Below are 12,059 nucleotides of genomic sequence, written 5' to 3'. Positions count from 1 at the left end.
TATTAATAAATACATTTTTAGGAATTCATATTTAATATCTGGTTATAAGTTTAGTACATAAAGTCTTAACATTTTAAGAAAAAAAATTATTCATAAAAACTGGCATACTATCATAATTAATTTAAATAAATATAGGTACCAACTAATTAATTGGCTTGTAAAAACAAAAACCTATTTTTTACAATATAATCAATGTGGTATAATGTATATAGATTATAGTTATTTGCAAAATACACATAGTTTAAAATACAAAACTCGAATAAAACTCGTCAATGTCATTGTTTTTATGCACACTATAAGAAAAACCATATTGAATATTAATACATAATATCATGTATTAATATTTTGGAAATAAATCTTATTTTAACTTAATTTACAAAGCAAAATATATTTACATTACATGTGTACATTATGTGTGTTAGTATAATATTATATTATAAAAACTAGAATTTCTATAATTAGCATACGGCGTACTGACTGACAATTTTGTAACCGTAACTTAATCTTGATAAAGGTCAAATTAATCCTCAGAGGATAGTAAATCCCAAGTAAGTTATAAAAAGCAAAGTTCCAAGAACCTATGTCTATTTGTATGATGGGAATCGCAATGAATAATATACGATAGAAATGGTCAAGACTTTCGTTACCATCGCTTTACAGCCACTCCACAGACTACAAAACTGTGTGGACATCACTATAAGTACCGATTTTAAAGCTTAACTGCTTAAGGAGGAAATAGATAAGCCACGTTTGTAAGCTTCCTAGTATAAATGCCATATGCGCCCTTAGTTGATTATAGTTATTGCTCAATATTTGAGGAAATAGATTTAAATCTTTTGTTGAAATGTGTACTGCTTTTGAATTTGATCCCGGGGATCAAAACAGTTTTAATCTAGATTCCAGATTCATCACTATAAATTATATGCAATTATAAAATTAATGTAATTTAAAAAAAAAAAAAAAAAAAAAACATTAAATTTAATACCCACATGTCATCAATCATTATATTATAATAGAATCAATCATCCATAAGTCATACAACTCAATAACACATAAAACAATCTTATTTCAATGTTATGAAACTTATATAGTTAATAACTTGTTATGTATTTAACATATTATATAATACCTACTATAATATTTTCAGATATATTTCAAAATACATTTTATTTTATTATTCACACTATTTAGCTTATAATAACATTCATATATCGTTAATATAACTGTAAGTCAATGCACCTATAAGTCTCACACTTACAGAGCGATGTCATTGTGGTACTAACATCAACCAACATAAACAACACGTGTTTGCTTTTATAAATTTTATTAACCAGATGGTTAATATTATTATCTACGCAGTATATTTATTAATGTTTTAAATATTTATAGCTTCTTCTCACCAGACTTCTTTTACGGCGAATATCTGATAGGGATTAATTAATTTACTATTATTATAACTCAACATGTATATGTTTTGTATTTTTTAACTTTTGTTTATTTAACATATATTCTAGAAATACCGTACTGTTAATAAATTAAATACCAAAACTCCAAATTATAAACATAACATGTTTAAATTTTTTGTTAAGGTGAATATATCGAGTGTTCTGTTTTAAAGGATTGGCTATATCTCCATAGCTTTTGCCAAAATAACTTTATATACATTTCCATACGCTATACATACCTCGCCTGCAGCAAATTATTTACTGCTATAAAAATGTATTGAATAAGTATCAATTCTTATAATGCTTTTTATAACTCCTTCACCTATAATTTTCATTGTAATTTAAAATATATACAGTTTCTGGGTGTATGACATAATTTACATAGATAATAAATGTAAATTTACTATATATATACATAATATGTATTTAATACATTTACCTTCTATTCGTGAAATGAGTTTTGTTGAAGGCAGCTATATTAATTTTCCACTAGACTAGTAACGTATTCAAGATTTATCCTAGTTGTTAACAAAGTTTTAGTATAATTTCAGCGAGTTTTGGTCATTTTCAATGTTTAATTGGTTTGGTAGATAGTTCAAGATTACTGATTCGAATAACTTATTTGTTGGATTGCGTAGTATTAAATATAAACAAGTATGAAAATCAAGCTTGAATAAAGTACTTTGATTCGTGGTCTTGCATCTGATAAACGTAATTTATAAGCGTACAATAAATAAGTAGGTAAGTACGTATGCTTAAAGTTATAAATAAATACGAATTATAAAAATGCTTTAAAAAATGTTGATCTCCTTTAACGTATTATTCAAACTTAATCAAGTTTATTTTTTTTTTTAATTTCAATAGAGAAAAAGTTTCGAAAAGAAATTGTCAAGGGATCTATGCAAACATTTAGACGTTTCAACCGCCATTCCAGAATGGTAATTTATAAATATAGGTAACTTATAATAATAATAAATATCAAGTTTATTTTGATTTCAATAGTATATAAAAAACTTTTATCGTATACAAAATAGCCTGCTAAATCCTAAAACAATCAAAATAATATTGTTTTACTTTGTGGAATAAATACGGAATAATGACTATACAGCATCGTTCTAAGTCAACAATTTTTATTTATTGTGAAAAATGTAAATTATAATGACTGAAACTTATAACTTTTTAAAATAATATTAATTATCTTATAACAAAAACCTACAATTTTTACATAATAAAATATGATGAATTTGCGTAAAATTCAAACTTGTCATTTATAATATATGATAAACAGTATTTATACAACCCGATTTCGCTAGAAAAAAATGAACAAACATAAAATAAGTTACTTTACCATTGTATCTATATTGGTTTTAGTGTTTTTTAGTTCATGGGCAAATTGGCAATTGTGTACTTTGCTTTGTGAACTAATTCGATCGAGATAGGTTACGCATCTATGGTAAACGAATATTGCATTTAGTAAATTTTCAAAAATTGTTCAAACTTATTAATTACAAACATTATATATTATATAACATTATATATTTATTAAATTTTCTATTACTTGAAAAGAAATCTCGTAGCAGCATATGTTGATATGCTAGTCAATACCAAAATTATCTTTTTAAATGATATGTCTATAACTAATGGCAACCTCTATATATAAAAACAAAAATATTATTCGATTTTCGTGAACTGAAATAAAATCCATGTGTGAGCAACCTAATTTTAACCTATATGAGTTGAAAAACAAGGCAAAAAACACTATAGATTAAGGAATATGACGTATGTAAAATTTGATGATAACTGCTTTAGTATTGTTTCCAAGTCTATAAGCTCCATATAAAAGTACATTAATATATATATATAAATAGATAAGATAAATGGTTAAATTTCAGTGTTATAATAAACAAAATGTATCAACAAATAACATTTTACCATGTTAAACATAATAATAACATTTAAGGTCGTACTTGGGGTTAACCTTTATCTCCCTTCTCTCAAAATGTTTTTCTGTGTATGGCCTTGATATGGTGCTTAACGTAGTTTAGAGATAATACATTAGTCCTGACTGTATAGTGTTATACCATTATTTGGAAAATCATTAGAGTCCAAATGAAGTGATGTCAAAAAAAAAATAAAATAAAAAAATAAATTTAATGACCATTTATGGTTCAAGAATCTGATTTATTTAATCGGAAGTTTATTAGAATGGAGCTGAGAGACGAGACTGTTGGAGTTATGTTACATTTTTGAGTGGAGATGTAAATAGTACATCGAAGCTGATTGTCTTATGATATGATTCTTAGGTCATTGTATAATAGATTATTTGTGACACACTAAGGGGTATTGTCAATCACACAAGACATATTATAGCTTGGAAAGCTTGATACAAGAGAAGACGATTAAACATGATCATGTACTGGATTTCAAAAAAGGTCTTAGAGTACATAGATGGCTATTAAGTTGTTTGCGTTTACTTTTGAGGTGGGGATCCAGGCGAGATTTTTTGTCAAAAAGTAGTCCAAGGTAGGTACTTGATTTCTCTTGTATGAGTTAAAGTTATATAGTTAAGTTATCACATTATTAATACGTATATTCTCCGGGTTGATTGAGGGTAAATCGAGATATTTATTGTAAGGATTATAACGCAAAAATATTATAATATTATAATATAATGTATTAACGATTAAACATTTTTATCCAGGTTTAATAATAATTTTTTAATTTTTATAGATGTATTCACATTTATTTAATACTTATAAGAAATATAAACTTTCAAAAATATTAGTTTTAATAATTATTAAAATAAAACTAAGCACATTTAACTAGTATCCTGTATTACATAATTATAACTATTGTCGTTTATAACTTATAAACCAACCAAATATCGTACTAATATCTTCATTTCTGAAGTAATTTATTATAAATAAAATTATATAATAACTAAAGTTTATAATACCTGCAAGAGATGAAAAAAAAACGTTTTAATTTTCAAATGATACACTCGACAGTTACTGCAGGATACTATACGTCATACGAGAGCTGAGCGATTACTTACTTTCCTCTTTTTTTAATTTACTCTCATTAATGAGACAAAGTCACAAAGATACATACAATTATTTAACATACCTATCACATCATATTAAATAATCTTTAATCTAATAGTTGACATATTGGGCTTAAATTAAGTATACTTATAAATATATAACGTCTTTAATCCTTCTTACGCTAAATATTCACAAAAAATATACTTTTAAGTAATAAAATGTATTTTAAATTACACAAATAGGATATCTCATATTATAATATCATAATGTTACCTCTTAATATTATGAAAAATATGTTCAAATACTTATTCTAAGGAAATATATCTGTCTCAATTGTCTCCATTCTAACAAACAATAAAATAATAAAAAAGAAACACTGAAACTTAAGTAAAACCGCAGGAGACAGTAATACATTATCATGATTATATGTATAATATTGTATAATGTATTCCTAGACTAACATTATAGTATGTTTTCTGCAAAATTATAATTTCCTCTGTCATCGAGTATAACATTTTATATCGTGAATGCTGAATATCCATTAACTTAATTTCCACTTAATGACTTAAGAATTTAGAATGATTTGTAAATAATTTTTTACAATACTTCTCATTATATTTAGTACACTAACTAAATTTACAAGTTATAAACACCACGCATAATACTTTAATAACATCTAAATGAACAATATTATATATATTTATATATTATATAATTATTAGTTAACGTTGTATATTATACAAATATAAATAGGTTATTGTTTGTACGCACTAAAAAAATTTTTACTAAAAAATTATTTTTTTTTTTAAATAACCTTACATTATTATTTTAATGTTACTCTATCTTTAATAGTGTATTTATATATTGTATATAATATCTTCTTTAATATGTATAATTTGATATTTAACTATAAAACGTTGTGTACATTAATCTTCCATTGTATTTTACTTTTCATAAATTATACAAATAATATAGTACGTACATAGACATTAGACATACCTATTATATTATAGTGATAACTAGGGCTCGGACTTTAAAGCATATGCTTCTTTTTTTTTATATAAGATAGAAATCTAATTTTTATACATAAATTTGTTTCACGTGATTCTGATTCCAAATAAATCTATTTATTTTTACTTTTTTTTATGAAAATGCTTTTTTTGAATTATTCTAGTTGTGGATTTTTTATATTATGTTTAATATGCTATTGTTATAAAAAAAAAAAATTATTAAAAAATGTAAAAACCCAGAATGCAGACTAAATGATTATATTAGATTATTATAGTTTTCGTTATCGGTTTGATTATTAAATGTATTAAACGTATAGATGACCTATCGATCTACGTATAGCTTGCAGGCTGCTGTATGTACGGTCAGTATTCCTATAACATCGAAATTGACCATTTCAAAATTTAAAATTTGATGTTTTAATTTGGAACCTCTTGTATGAAGTATGCACCGATCACTTCAGTGGATATAGAGAGTTCGTTTTCTATATATATATAAAAGTATTCTGTCGAACAATAGAGTTAGTTTCACTACTGCAAATATAGGGAAATACATGGTAGTTAATTATTTTTTTAATTTAAATTTATTTTTCAAATTTTTTTATTCATTTCTCTAACTAGTTTGTGTTTATTTTGGACATGCTTTTTTTTGTTTTTTTTTAAATAAAAAAATATACTTCTTTTTTGCTTTTTTAAAACAATCGTGTACTTTTTTAGTTGGCTTATTATTCTTTAAGATCCGAGCCCTAGTGATAACAATTTAATTGCGTATTTACTCGAATGTTATACGGCGTTTCGAAGGCATTTTACGAGTAGAAGAAAATTTGACAATAATTGATTAAAATATTTTTTTAACCGATTGGTTAGCAAAACAGTTAACAAATGGTTCTGCAAAATCATATACCAATACTTTTAAATGATTATTTCTTTAATGGAGTTCGTAACTTTGCGTGTACAAAAATAATAACATTTCCAGTTTTGTGCCTGAAATAAAAATAATTTAGAATTTATGCATATTGTATTGAAAAAATGTTTAATATAATTAAATAACTCGAAAAAAAATTATAATTTACCATATTATTATAACATAGGGCTTTCATATAATGTATTTTAAATATTACGTGACTATACTTTATTTTCTTAATAGCAATGTTTTTGTGGGAATATTATATTATTTATAACACTGCTGTTGCGATAATAGCATATTTTAGCGAAGATAAGTATGCATAATTTGTTTTGGGAAACAGTATAAGAGTGTTAGGAAAACCATTTTTTTATTTCGGTAAAACCTTTAAGATTTTGTCATAAACATTTTCGTCAGGGTCGTCCCTAATAGATATGCGAAGCCTGGAGCGAGGTTATACAGTATACATAAATTAGGTAGGTACGTTTATTGTAATAGACGTGTGTATAAGGAAAACCGTAAATCTAGTCTGATGATATCTTCCGAGGTCCTTTGCTGCATTAAGCCCTAGGCTAAGAGTCATTGCAGCATTTTCCGTCCACCCTGGTAATGATAGTTATTAATTTTGTATACCTTTAACAAATATATTTTCTTAAAATAAGTAGTTATCTCATACAGTTTTACAGTTACAGTATAATATACGCGTAATAGGTACCTATTACCTATACGTAATTTTACTGCGATTATTAATTGGTTACTTAAAAGTAGTTTTATAGTGTGCATTAAAATTAAAATAAATACAATAATAATTAATAAGTATACGTATCAATGTATCATGGATATAACTGTGTAAGTGAATATAATATTTATTTGAAAATTATATTTTATCTTTTGAGAAAATAATTAATTTCAAATTATTATATTATATACCTAACTATAAGTATAGTTTTATAGCTGAATGTTTTATGTTAAGTTCGCTCAAAATATTAAGATATCTCATATTTTACTATAGATATGATACACACATCCAACAGACCACAATAAATAATGTTTAATAAAATATAACCGCAAAATGAGATACTTAAAAAAAATAATATATCATATCGTTTGACTGCCAATATATTACTATATTATTAGTATAAAAATAAATTTGTCGTTTTATAAAATGCTCAAGTGTGGTTTCATGATAATAATGTAGATTTTATCGTAAATGCAAATCAGTTACAATATTGAAGTCAAGCTATATAGTATAAGATGACAAATAATAATAATATTTATTTAAATACAAACTATCGTTGTAACAATAATAATATATTATACTTTCGTTACAATGCCAATGGTAACGACAATGTATAAACACTATAAGTTGGGCATACAAGTACGTTGCAGCCAACAGCATTGTACAATAATTGTTCGATTTATTCAAATAAGATTTGAAACAATTTTCAAAACGTTTTTCGTTATTGTTGACAAAAATTTGTTTGCTATTGCTTGATAGAAAACATGGCACATGCGTACAAGTTTAACAGTCAAATCTTATATTAAGCGTTTTAATTCATACGTATATAAACAAAACAATATCTATAACTATATATGATTTTACAGTCAAGTACAATCAATTTTTTTCACCTCATATTTATGTTTGTCTGATTCCCTCAACAATATCAACAACCACATATTATAATTAACTAAAACTATTAACCTAACTGTCTTTTAGTTTCTAACTAGTTACAACATTTGCACCTCTAATTTTTAGTTTAAATACCATTAGCAATTTTTATTTTTGATGAGAGAATTTTTTGATATAATTTTATTTGCTTTAGTGTTAAGTCAGTTCGCGCCTCTTAATAAAATTTTTTCATTTCATAAAATTGTATCCATTTTAACCTCTAACTCCCATAGGACCACTTATATTATATTGTAATAATATAGTTTATGGTTGTATATTATAGTATTATATGATCAGGTCTAAAACATAAAAAAAAGTATAAATAATATATAATTATTATTGGTTTTGAAGATGATACGCATCTATATATAAAATAAATACACTCAATAAATATGCATCTCACACATTTACACCATGTCGCTGATAAATTATAGTATCAGTTCATATTGGTATTGCCAACGAAAAGTCTTACTTATATACAGGGTGATTACTTATATAATATAACTGCATTAAAATTATAATACTGTTCTGAGTATATAAGCCCCATTGCTCACCATTTATATTCTGCTGCACCAGTGCACCACGCAAAATCTGGCTCGTAAATTAAGTATAGTTAGTTTGCATAGGAGTATTCCAAAATTACAGAAATTGCCTCACCCGGTAGATTATTCGAACGTAAGTACATAAACATAATATATACTTTCATTTTCATTTTGATGTTATCCATACCCACAATGTGTGTCACTGTTTATTTTATATAAACAATACGTACAGCTATAATATTCTGCAGTGTACACGAATATGAGAAACTTATCTTTCATTAATAATATAATACTAATTAAACGAATTAGGAAATCTAAAACGTTACTTAAGGTTATTAATTATTATATAATATACTTGTACTGTTTGCTTCTGCGGAAAAACATAGATATCATGTATCGTGTAGTATGTACCAACGTTCCGTTTAAAATGTATTGACATCAAAAGAACGAACTCATGAAATTTTCATATATACTTCATGATTTTTTATGGAGTCCAAAACACTAGTAATACCTTTAAGCGCCCACTGAGTAATGATAATAATATATAACCTATCTGAGTTTATTGTAAACTTTTCCTGTGTGTTTTTTTTCTTGTATACACATATTTTGGAAGTCAATACTCCCCGCCCTCCGCCCTCACCCCTAAAAAAATTTCAACTAGATTTGCGCAACTGACCAACTCAAAATTGTGTTGTGAATATGCATTCTATGTTTTATTTTTATTTTTTATTGTATTTATATATTATTTCGTTTTTTACACGAAAAACACCTTCATACTGAACCATATTACGACAGGTAATTATATAACATAAAATGTATACTTAATTATTATGTTCCAACAGGTACTGTACAATACTGGAGAAGTATACACTTTCAATACAATGATGTGACAAACTATCGTATGAAAGTTAAATATAATACATAAAATACTGTTTGAATACGAAAATAAAAAAATTATCAGTAAGTACAATCTCTATAATGTAATGGCTTGTGTGAATTGTAGAGTGTAATAAAATAACATTAATATTTTATTATTCGACCTTAACGTGCTCTTAATTTATTAGTTATATTACAATATATATGTATACCTTAATATACGCAGAGAGAAAGAGTGCGATGAAGAGGGGTTAAGGGCAAATGTCAGACAATTTGTGAGAGAGGTAAAGATAAAAAAATTGAATTTTGTTTATAGGTAATTAAGTAAACTTTGATCGTATGACTGTTTAACTACTGTATATACCTTCATAAATACTGTTATTACGTAGGATACGTAGTTGGACTTTAATATAAATTATGAACACAAAATACAAATATATTATTAATGTATATTGTGCACATATACGTGTGAGTTTGTATGAGTTAGGCACTGAAATGTATTTCTATACAAATTAAAAATTATAATTTTACCACAGATTAACATTTTTATTTTAGAGAACTTTACTACATTTTATTTGTCATTGTAAGTTATCGGAATCCATTTGTATACTTATAGTAATCTGCATAGTTTTATAAAACCACTTAGTAGCTATTACGTGTTATGTAGTTTCCAACAAATAGTTTTAACTTTTAAATAATTCTTAAAATGAAGGGATGCAGGAGTAATCCCATTACTGCTGAAATCTGTCAGAAAGCATCGCTTTCGACATTCTGGTATGTCACAACTCCAAAATATAACTCAAATGACTCAACCTCAATTAATTTATTAGGTTTATGAATGTTATAGAAAATATTTAGCAAAGTATATAGTACTTAAACTCTTATAAAAACAGCGGTATTTCGGTTTCTTTCATCGCCAAGGTAGCTTTACTATGTTAAAAAAATCAACAATAATCGATAACTAGTGAACTACTCTTTATAATTTCCCAAAATTACCTTTTTATTTATCTGTTTTATATATTATATTATAAATGTGTTATATTAGTATGTATGTATGTTACAGTTAAAAATAATATCTAAGCACGATTGAACGACTTATTTATATTCTCTAAGTGTGAACGAGCAAGTAATGCTACATATTATTATAATATGATGTTATTTTTGCAAATATAAATGTGTTTTTTAATTTATATTTTTAAATCTCAAAGTTGTATTTTGTGAAAATAATGACATTTAACATCTGTCTATTTAAAAATAAGTAAAATGTATATATAAAAAAAATTAGCTACTGTACACTCACCCAAAACTTAAAACTATTGAGAAGAATTCAAAATGTTTATTTTAGGTGTAAGCCAATGACCTTAAATTTAAAACTCTAAATGAACTATTAAACTGGGATGCATTTGAACTTGGCAATTGCGACCCACTAAATAATGTACGAATTGCAGTTTGGGTTTTTTTGTGGGACGTACAAATTGTGGCCTGGGTTTATGGAATGGTATGTATGATTTGCGGCCACATAATAATGTATGTACACATCACGATATAAATTTACTAAATTACTTATTAACATTACGTATTATTATCTAATATTGTTTCGTTGTATCGAGAATAAAAAAAAATTAAAATATTCGTACCTATATAAATAATATTGTTTTTTCATTTTATTTTTTTTATTATTAATTTATCGTAGGTATACGCAAATTATTCGAAAAAAACATGTTATCGATGTATGGGATGTATATTAATTGTACAGTTAATAACACATTTTATAATTATTACTCTATGCTAATCGAATTTTATAATATGTAAGTTTATTATAAATCATAATGATAAAGTTTGTCTCCTTTAATGGTGTCTAGCGCTTTTCTAGGCAAAGTGAATGCCAAGATGTATATAATATTGTAAAAATATATTATAATATTATAATATTATTATTGTGGGTACCTTTAGTAGAAATAAATCCGATGAAGGCCGACGTTGTCAAACCCGAACCAAAACAAGCTTGTTTTAGTTCGACTTTGTGCCAACGACCGGAACTTGGAAAAGAATCGCTGCAGTACTATAAATAAATAATACATTTAATACACACATTATTATACTTTTATATGGAAGTCGTAAGTACGGCAGTAGTATATTACAGTTGAGTACCTACATTAACGACAACATTTTGTTGGAGGTCGAGATAAGGACTTCAAGGTCAATAACGTTATAAACGTACTTAGTTGATGCACTCGTACTGATGCAGTTGAGCCCCGACGGCCAACACGCATACAGAAATTTTCAAAACACAATTTTTCCCAGATGCCAATAGGAGAGTAACGAAATGAATCGGTAATTGTGTTACAATGTTAGTATTTTTTTTTCTCCTTTGATAATAAAAGTAAGTCTCAGGTAGCCCCGGAAAAACGGTAATGTGATGATTATTATAGATAACTTATTTTTGCTTTAAAATATAGTATTTTTTCGATTTTGTTTACAACCTTTCTAAGTATTGTCCTTAATGATCATCAAAGTAATATGTTGAACTCTAATGGTACATAAAGCACAATCTTATCATACGTTAAAAATT

At 25.8% G+C, this 12,059-nt stretch overlaps 1 long non-coding RNA gene across 1 annotated transcript; it reads left to right on the top strand.

Annotated features, from left to right (window-relative positions):
• Positions 1–271: 271 nt before the first annotated feature.
• Positions 272–9,637, top strand: LOC126549017 (uncharacterized). Its single transcript, XR_007603160.1, has 5 exons — positions 272–417; positions 515–752; positions 1,997–2,186; positions 2,310–2,400; positions 9,454–9,637. It is a non-coding gene; the product is annotated as an uncharacterized LOC126549017 (long non-coding RNA).
• Positions 9,638–12,059: the final 2,422 nt, after the last annotated feature.

This window comes from Aphis gossypii, chromosome 1 (assembly GCF_020184175.1).
Source record: "Aphis gossypii isolate Hap1 chromosome 1, ASM2018417v2, whole genome shotgun sequence".
NCBI classification, from domain to species: Eukaryota; Metazoa; Arthropoda; class Insecta; order Hemiptera; family Aphididae; genus Aphis; species Aphis gossypii.
This window is presented reverse-complemented; position numbering and strand designations above follow the sequence as displayed.